Source organism: Hibiscus syriacus, unplaced genomic scaffold (genome assembly GCF_006381635.1).
Source record: "Hibiscus syriacus cultivar Baekdansim isolate YM2019G1 unplaced genomic scaffold, ASM638163v2 tig00111073_pilon, whole genome shotgun sequence".
NCBI lineage: Eukaryota > Viridiplantae > Streptophyta > Magnoliopsida > Malvales > Malvaceae > Hibiscus > Hibiscus syriacus.
Genome location: NW_024062973.1, coordinates 267,544 through 278,848, shown reverse-complemented (window position 1 = coordinate 278,848; position 11,305 = coordinate 267,544).

Here is an 11,305-nt window from a genome sequence, read left to right as displayed (position 1 = left end):
TTCTGGAATTTTACAATTTAGTCACTAACCTGGTATTGAGGATGTTACAAAGTCTCACCCGATAATATCCTTTTCGATTTTTTAGTAATCTGAATCGTTTACAAGATAATATATGTTCATAATCTTGTTTAACCATTGACAATATACACACATCCTGCAGACGCAACTGTTCAAATCTAGGACCCCAAGAGAGAACAAGACTCCCTTTAATCATCGAGACAACTCAATACTTACTAATTATAATTATGATTTACCATCAGGTCTAATTATAATTATGATTTAAACTTGAGATTCTTTTATTTGGAGTATAATATGATTCATAATCACATCTAATACTTGCTAATTAAAAATAATACAAATATTAAATATATTGATGGTTAAAAAATGTAATGGTCTTTAATTATAATTATTCATGGAAAAAGATTAAGCATCGAACCCAATGTCATCTAACAACAACATGCACCTAATACTATACGCAAACTAGCCGTCCTATTCTACTAAATTACTGATGTTATGTATTATTTCTACTAATATGACAATTAATCCAAAGATAGTTTTTCTAGGTGCTTGATAATTTAATGTCGTGTAGTAATATAAGGTTATTATATTTTAAAATAATCTTTATTCGATCCGATCAATTCAATCGATAGGACTATAACTAAAAGCCGATAAAATTTTAACCTCTAATTCGATTTTTTAATTATTGTAAAGTTTATCCTATTAAAGTTCAATTTCGAAGTGTGATATCTTTAACTCGATTTACGATCAAATAAGATGGGAGTGTTACAGATATCCTTCATGAACTGGTTCAAGAAGTTTTCAAGCTTCAACGCTCGAGTGCAATTAGAGATTCTCGTCAACTTCACCAAAGAATGTATTTAATGCTTTTGAGTTGTGATTGACGACATTCCTTTCATCCTCGGTCCATTGCTCAAATTGTTTGGGAAGTGTGGCACCATCCACAATATGAATAAGAGCTTTCCATCCTTTAAGGATTGATAGTCATGTTAGTTCATCATTCGATTTCAAGAAGATGCACATATGTTTTTTCCAATACCCATAGTTGATTTTATCAAGGAAGGGCAACATGATTATTATCAAATATATTTTAGATTAAGCTCTGATATCGATGGTTCATATGATTAAGTGTTAGCATCAGGTTTACTTGGTATTTATTAAACAATTGGAAACATAAACGTAAACAACATATACTAAGATTATGTATTTCAGGTTTCAGTGCTCAACCTTATTGAGAGGAAAATTCAGTAATAAAAATTCCCAGTACAAGAGATCGATCCTCAATCTAACTAAATCACGCTAGTTGTAAGAAAATCCTTTTATACAATTTTGTGAACTCTTCATCCCTTAAGAAACCCCATTGATTATTTAACACTCGTTGTGAACACAAATTCCAAAACTCTCAATAACACACTTATAATATTTCTCAAATAAATTAATTTGTGTAAAATAATAAAAATTTATCAAATAAATTGATTTATGCACAATGATAAATCTCTTTCTCAAATAATACAACGGAAACCTCAATAAAAAAACATATATATTTCTCAAATAAATTGATTTGTGCAAAATGATAATATTTTACGTAATTTTTTACATCAACTGGACAATGCCTCAATCACCAGTGAAGAACAAAATCATTTACGTAATTTTTTACATCAACTTACGATTAACGAAGTTGAATTACTCCTTTCCAAAAAAAAAAAATATTAAAGTAAAGGGAAGAAAAAGGCAAAAGAGAAGACATAAAGAAGGGTACATTGATCTTAGAGAAATTAGAGGTGCCATTGATGCTATTGTTTGCTGCAGTTGGGACAATGGTGAATGCAGACATTGGACCACGAATGTTATTTCTGTTTTTACCTCCTTCAAATCCGCTCTTCTCAGTAACATTTATTTATTTACCTTTCCCAAATTTAATTACACATATATTTTTTTATACTTGACTAAAGATGGAATTATTTTTGAACTCACAAAATAAAGATCGAGAGTTCAAATAACGGACCACAAAAACTATCTCCAAACTACGAAATTACAATATCAACACCAATCAACAAAGCAACACCATGAAAGTCTTCCTCTTCTATGTCCGCCAATCACCCAATTCCAAAACAAAAACAATTCCTCTATCAAACGTAAGACCAACTCCGAGAGCTTATCGAGCCTTACTTTGATGGATATTAACATCAGCCCCCACAACAATAATTACAAGATATATTGTTTTAATAGTATGAGGTGATTACAAAGTAATATATATATATTCATAATATTTCTTAGTTATTATCAACGCACACCCACTCTACATATGTAACTGCTTGAACCAAGATCTCTAAAAATAATAACACTACCTTTAATCATTAAAACCACTTAACGAGTTCATTGTTTTAATGTCTCTAATTATTACTAATCTAAAACATTATCTTAGCACAATTACATTAATATAATTATTTTTTAAAAATTTATATAAATATATAGAGATAAATTCACTTACGCAATCTAAATATTTTAATTTTATATTGATTTTAGATTATTGTTTTGTGACAGGGATGGATGAGGGTGAGGTGGGTGGGTGGGGGTAGCCGTCCCTCCTGAAAATTTAAAATTATAATATATTTTATATTTTTTTTATATATTACAAATATGTTTTTGTCTTTCTAAAATTTTATAAATTAATCTATAAATAAAATTTTAAAAAATCTTTAATTTAATATAAAATACTATGTTCGTTCTTGGTTTGTGCGAATTTAGATTATTTACGTTAATTTTTTCTCTAGGGATGAGTTGGAATAGTGAAAAAAGCAGTTGGCTTTCTACGCCTGCAGAGCTTTATAGCTTTTGTATTATTGACGCAGCAGCAGCAGCAGCGGCATACAATTTTCAATGAGTTTGATACCTTTCCTTCTAGGGTTTTGGTGCGGAAATTCTTCAACATATAAAGTTATAAACGACATAAATCGATTGTAATAAAAAAAATTATTGAAAATACAAAATTTTAAATTAAAAATTATATCGTGGCACAATAAAACTATCTGTTTTGGTGGACTCACATTCTCAGCCAAGTAGAAGAATCATTATTGTATTCCCAGAAAAGAAAGAGACACGTCACCAGAAAAGGTAAAGAAAGAAAAGAAAAAGAAAGAAGACAAATGATACAAATAATACAACTATGTATATATATACTTCATTAAATATATATCACTGAGTCGACATTCAGTAACTGGGGCATGATGATGATGATGATGATAGCTGAGATCATAGTGCTGAGAGTGATAGTCGGTTTACAATACTACAACCTTTTTATTTTATTTTGATATTTTGTCATTTTATTTTATTATTCTAATTAATATTAAGATAAATATATCAAATTATATTAAAATTTAGTATTTATATGTAATTTATTTTATGTTAACTATTTATTTTATAAATTCCTAATGATGTATATGCCATTTTCTTATGTTTTTATTTATTATTTTTACTATAGCAATGAAGTTCCTCTAATGATTCATGTGAATTTAAACGATGAAATTTGAATAAATCATCTAAATTAATTTGGAAAACAATTTATGAGAACTTTAAGATCATCGAAGTAATAAATAAACGTAACCCAATAGATGCTTCAAAGCCACTAGGAGATACATCAAAGGCGAAGAGTAAGAGCAAGAGCGAATTTAAAGTAGACGGTTTCTATTACTAAGAGTCCCAAATGAGAGATAAAGGATCTCAAGGGGAGCTACTTATTTGTAGGGTGACTTAGGATTAACTCGAGTTTCATCGTCTAAGATCGCATGAAATGTTAGATAGATGTCTAGTCCTGTGACACTTCACATCAGAGTTAGTGGGTATTGGTGTTTGAGCTAGCTGCAGTGGGTGGCTAAGTTGGTTCATGGACAAGGCATTGATTGGGATGACATAACAAGGAGTTGGTGTTTCTGCACATGAGGGAGATCCGTGTTGGGAAATAAAAAAGAGAGCGAGTTCGAGAGACTTGATGGCATTGTTGGAAAAAGATGTGGCATTCAACTCGAGGAAACGATGGGGATACGAGAGAGATGTTGGTAATATTACTATAAAATTAGGCATTAACACTAACACGACAATAAAATATATATTATAGAATGTAACATCCGATCCGATCCGAGGTGTCACATTAGGACCACCGGAGCAACCCACCGTAAAAATCCTTGAAAATTTAAAATTTTTGTTAAAACATGAAAAATCATAAAACAATTTATAAACACAACAGTAAAATTTAACAATATTAAGAAATAAAATAGATTTCAGACCCAGATGTAAAAACAAAATACAAACTACATGCCCCCTAAACACATGCACCGTACCCCACAAGCAACGCCGGTGGAACTCCCTTATTGACGTCGATAGTTGCACTGGTTCAATTCTTTTAACTTGAAAAGGTGAGTAACAGAGTGAGCTTTTGAAAGATTAGTAATACAGAACTACAGAACTACCAGTTGATGCTGAAGAACGTAAATAACAGATAAGCATATGTTTCCTTATTGATTCAGACATCTACAGACTTTTATGATGAGCTGAGGTTCCATTGATATCTCTGATAGTAAAAGACAGTAAACTTTCAGTTCAGAGGAAATGTTCAGATAACTGGGTTCAGGAGATCAGAATAGGGTATCTAGTGTGTTCCCACAAAACCAGTAAAAATGTACAGATCTTTTTAAAACAATAGCAGTTTAAAACGTATTTTTCAAAAACCATAGTAATCCCTCCAACCGAACGTCATATGCAACTCCCCAGAACTGTATAACCTAAGGGAGCACCTTGGGGCCTGAGAGCATATCCAATAAAGATTCTCGCGGCTGCAAAGCCTACCCAAGGGTCGCCTTAGGTCTAAAAGGAATTACCAGTCGATGCTGAACCTATACAAGGAATTACCAGTAGCGACTGAACCTGCCAGAGATAGGAATTATCAGTCGGTGCTGAACTTATACAAGGAATTACCAGCAGCGACCAAACCTGCTAAAGTCTTCATACCAGATCTAGAGTACTCCAAATAAAAATATTTTCAGTCTGTAAACAGAGATATAAGAAATCAGAGCATATATCAGAATAGAAATCAGAGAAAACATCCATGTGATCAGGGAACACACTAGAGGTTCCAGATATGATTTGGAGGTACTAGCTAATCTTATCGGGCAGGAAAACACGAATCTTCAGTATACCGATAGAATTCAGGAAATTAGAATCACTATCGGAAGAGTTCATTTAATAACGTGATCATCAGTTATTCAGAATGTGATTTATCAGGACCATATAGTATTCGGACATTTTTTGGAGTCACTATGAAATCAGAAAGGTATTCAGAATCCTTTGCATCTGAGTTTCTTGTGTTTTCAGATATGACAGGAGCGATTTCATTATTCAGGAAATTAGAGGCATTTTGGGCATTAGGTTCTTGGAGAATTCTTAGTGACTTGAGCTAATAGGGGAGAAACGAAGATTCAGAACATTTATGATTTGTGTCGATCTATCGGAATATCGAGTTAACTCGAACTGTACAAGTCTCATCAATGATACATATCAATCAGTCAAATCGTTGAACTTCAAGAGTATTCACTTTTTAATACCGATAACTCTTGTCAAATTGATCATCTTCATGATCATCGCTGACTAGATCTTAGGGAGATGAACATCTATTCGATGGTCTTTATTTTAGTTATACATTGCAACGATATCAAGGAATGTCGACGTGCTTGATCTGGGGTTCAAACCCTTATGGACGGTACATATATATATATATATATATATATATATATATATAAACATCGATGTTTTCAGACTTATCCAAGTTATTCGCTTAATTCAAGGTCATTAGGGTACTTAATTCAATTATTATTCAAGTTTATTTCGGCTGCTTATGAGTTTCCTGAGTAATTCGGTCGTTTCTGAAATTTGAATACTTACAATACTTCCATTCAGTTCAATTTGGTCATAATATATAGTCATTTTATACGAGGTTGATTGGTTCATTTTAGAGCTGAGGGTATTAGTTATTTTAGGGCTTGGACGTGCTTCGAATCATATTACACTTCAGGGGTATTCCAAATAAATCAGGAGTTTAATCGGTGATTTCCCATATTCAAGTGGATCATAATTTAAGTTCTCAAGTCGTCTCTATTATCATATTCATCCATAATCCTTTTACTCTTTAAGGGTATTATCATCATTTCATTCAATTCTGTCCATAGCATTACTTCGGGTAACTTAGGCTTGAAAGTATTCCAATTCCATTAAAGTTCAGAGTACTTTGCTCATTTGCTTACTGGAGGTTAATTTCACCACTAGGGAAAGTCTTGGTCATTTCTCAATACAAGGGTATTTTCGTAATTTTACCCCATATTCAAGTGGATCATAATTTAAGTTCTCAAGTCGTCTATATTATCATATTCATCCATAATCCTTTTACTCTTTAAGGGTATTATTATCATTTCATTCAATTTTGTCCATAGCATTACTTCGGGTAACTTAGGCTTGAAAGTATTCCAGTTCCATTAAAGTTCAGAGTATTTTGCTCATTTGCTCACTAGAGGTTAATTTCACCACTAGGGAAAGTCTTGGTTATTTCTCAATACAAGGGTATTTTTGTAATTTTACCCCATAATGATATTTTTGGTAATTTCTTCTCCAATATTTCCAACATTTAACCTTTAACGAGATTAATCAGAATTTACGCGTTATGAGATTGATTGATTTACTGTTTAAATCATTGAACTGAGATTTATTTTCGATCAGTCTATCAATTTCTTTTTCGAGCCGTTAGAGTCTTATACAATGTTCCTTATTTATTCCAATTCCGTCTGAGTCCAATGATAGTTAACTACACCTAATGGAACGATCATTTCCATTCATGCAATTATCATTTATCAATGGGTTCCGAAAAGCATACAAAATGTAGTAGAGTATTACCTCGATTTTCATGTCATATCGATCGACCATTTAAACTCCATTCGACCTTCCTCGAGCTTTAATTCATTGTCCAACAATTCCTTGGGTACATAGTAAACAAATTTACGTCAGAAACTGAACTTAAATGAGAAACCAACTTGAATCCGAAGATAAAACATTGAAAAACAGTTTAGCGGATGCGAATTTGGCAATACAGGCTTCAGATTCGGACTTGGGACGTTAAAAAACATAAAATAGGGCTTTTCAAAAAATTTAACTTTTCGGTCAAAGTCAACGGTCAACGGGTTGACTTGGTCAAAGTCAACGAGTTGACTCAATGATTGGGCCGGACCAGGCGGGTCGGGTCGACCCGATTCTGGAAATTTCCCCATACCAAAACAAGCCCACACACACCGTCGGCGCGTGGCGGCTCGTGCGACGGGGGCAGTTTCGAGCAGCCAATTACTCCAAACGAAAACCAACACGATAATCAGTCCAAAAACACTCCAATCACTAGCTAAAACACGAAGAAAATGAATTAAATATTATAACGAAATGCTTACCACGACAGACGACGAACGGGCAAAGGTGAGGCGACGAACCCGGTCAGGTTTTGCTCGTACGGAACTGGGGAGTCTTCCTAGGGTGACGGTGAGGTGAACGGACAATCGAGATGGACAAATTTTGCATAAAACGAAATGACAGGGTGGGGTTTGCGACGTCGATTCGGGCCAATCGACGTCGAATCACACTTCGGTGATGCAAGCGTCGATTCACGCCGAATCACACTTTGGTGATGCTTGGGCCTTGGTCGTCGAACAACGACGATTCGAACAGGGTAATGGGGATGTCGAACGGTGGTCGGACGATGAGAGCTTAGGGTTCGGTGAGGCTTTGATCGGGGGAAAGTTTTTAGGATTTATGTTTGAGATTTGGGGATTTTGGTTCTTACCAATAGGAGGAAAATATGTTTAACTTGGTTTATTTTTAACCATTAACAGAAAATGAGTAAATTCAGGGCTAGGTCCATGAATTTCCTACACTTCATAAATCTGTCCATAAGTTTCAGAAACTCATAATTTGACCCCTAATTTGGGGTGTTACACAGAAAATAAATTTGTAAGTCAGAAGCAATTCACTCCGATCGATGTAATCATTGCAATAAACTAGAAATGAAAGAGAACACTCCTTATAAACTCATCCAGAAACCTTTTCCTAATCATGTGGGATTTACATGCCTTTGAAATCTTTAAGCATTACCAACAACATACCCTTGAGGTGATGGAGGTACACCTAGAAAAAGTGCAGTCTACGGGAGAAGAACTCAGAAGTAATATTCAAGGCCTCATCAATCAGTCTGTGGATACCATGAATCAAAGGGGTGATGCTCTTGAAAATGTGGTGGTGGCTTTAAAGAAGGAGACAAATGAACTCAAGGGGAGATACTCATTTACAGGCTTACTTAGGCAATCAACCCGAGTTTCATTTCCAGGACTTGGATGTATCGTTAGGCGAATATTTAATTCTATAACAAATGTCTTTTGATATATCACGTTTGATTTATTATGTATATATTCGACTATTTTTCAAGATTTTCTTAACTATAAAGGTTTTGAAAAATTATAATTCTTACCCATATTCAAATATACATCAAAATCAAATAATTTATTTGAAAATTTATATTTAATGCCTATTTCTAGTTATATATCAACCACGTATGTCAGATACAAATAGATTAAAAGGACAAAAGCTAAGTTTTAGTTTGTAAAAAGTACTTTAGCCGGTTAGGTAATTCATTTTAATTAATTAATTACACATGATGTATATATGTAGCCAATTAATTAAAGCTAACCTACCATGCATATATATATAGTGCGTATTATTTGACCAATATTTTTGAATAATGAATTGATTCATTAATTAAAATTTCCAATAATAAAAACATCCATAAAAGAAATTATTTTTTTAATTAATTTAATGATATAATTATGTGTTGTATATACATACGAATCTTTCTTTTCTTAATGTAAACGAGATTAACCATTTATTGTATTTAAAATGATATAATTCGTAATACAATTCAAAGCATAAAAAATAAATTAAATAAGAGAAAAATAATCAAGAGCCCTTTCTAAATTCTAATAGAAGAAAACAATAAATTTATGATGTGACCTATTTGATATATATATGTGTGTGTATATTGAGTTGTTCTATTTGATAAATAATTAACATTAAAGAGGATATATGTGTGTGTATTGAGTATATATATATATATATGATTTTTTTCCTCTACCTTTGAATTTCTCGTCAAAGATTTTTCACTGTTCAATTTCTTTTACTTTGTAATTTATGATCGATTGCTTATTATTATATTTCATAATTCGTAATAAACTAAAGGGTCATATTACTGTCAACACACCTTTTCGTTCGGGTACAACACTCTCAACAACCACAATTTAGTGGGATTCAGAAAATAAACATAACGTTAGAGTTTTATTATGATTCAAACTCCTAAAAATATGATAGAGTTTTACTATGATTCAAACTCCTAAAAATATGATAGAATTTTACTATGATTCAAACTCCTAAAAATAGGATCCATAAGCATTATAAATAGCCATTGTAACTCACTATTATAACACACAATGGATAGACGAAATACGAACAGAAAATTTGGAACAATCAAAGCATTTTTTTTGCAAAGTTTCGAAGGCAACAAAGGTAAAAAAAACTTACCTTTTTCGATTGTTAGGCTTGCATGTGTCGTTTGTTTCTTGCTTTCGATTTGTAAAATCACAAAAACTCAAAAGGCCGATGACCGGAGCTTTTTTTTTTCGAAATTAACTTTTTAGATCTACGGAACCCTTAGGCTATTTTGTGAAAATCGTTCGGACATTTGAAAAGAGGAAGGGAAGAGTTTTAAAAAATTCAATTTTTTATATTTTATTTTTTTTCTTACTATTATTGTCATATATAATTCATTATTATTATTATTATTATTATTATTATTATTATGTTTTATATGTTTTGTTTTATTTTATCTTTTTTTTAAAATTTATTATTATTTTTTAAAACATTTTATTTATATGCATATTCATTATATATTTTTTATCTTATTTTATTTTATTTCCCTACCATTATTATATATTTTCTCTCTCTATTATTTATCTATACATATTATATATATATATATATACATTTTTTCTATTTATTTTTTATTTGTTGCAAATATTATATTTATTATTACATATATTTTATTTATTATTCTACCCTTCTATTTTTATTTTCTTTTATTACTCTTTACTTACTATTTTTATTATTATTATTATATTTTATTTATTTCTATTTACCTTTTTTTTCCTCTATTTCATTTTTATTTTTATTCCTTATATTTATTTTTTATCTTCTTTACATTTGTTTTATTTATTTTTATTTTCTTCTTATTTTTTTATTTACTCGTTTATTATGTATATATTATTATCATTATTATTCTTTTTTCTTCATTTTATTTTTCTTATTGTATTCATTTTTATCTCCACTCTTTTTTTATTCTTTTATTTCAGTTGTTTTTTTTTATTTTCTTTATTCTATTTATTTTCATTTTTTTATCTATCACGTTTCTTGACTCTCTTAAGGGTACACCTTTAAAACTATCTAAGGTAAGTAATTGAGATCGTATTTTTACCTTTTAATTTTAAATTACAATTTTCTTAATTTAAGACAACTGAAAATTACGTAGTACCGAAAGGGCAGTTCAAGGGTGTTAACGTTCCTTGACTGTAACTAACTCCCGAATCCGACACATCTTTGGAAAGACGTATATCATGTAAGAAATAGGGTATCCGATCAACTCATTTGTTTTAAAATAAATGATCGGTGGCGACTCCAATTCATTTAATCCAAGTTGAAGCCCAATTCTGGGATTCACCCGAAAGACGATTCCGACAATTACATATAAGGATCTCTTTAGTAATTTTTTCTTTCTAAATGGTAAGGCATACCTTATGTTTATAGACCTAAATATTTGGTCACTAAGAAATCTTGTTTCTTAAAATTTTTGTCTACATAAATTTGATCACTTAGTAATCTTTAATCATTAAAAATTTGATCACTTAATAACCTTCAACCACTAAAATTACACTAGAATTCAACTTAATTAAAATTTTATTCAATACATAACTATATAACAATAAAAAAAGAAATTACATAGTGAAAATTAACCATTAAAGATTGGATTTGGATCAATTGCATGATGGAGATGAAACAATAAACTAAACTGATCTCAACTTATAGTTCGAGGAGATTAATGGCTGTCTGAAACACAACAGTGTGTGTCTGTCTGAAGCAGGGACCATTTTAGTCTGATAATCAT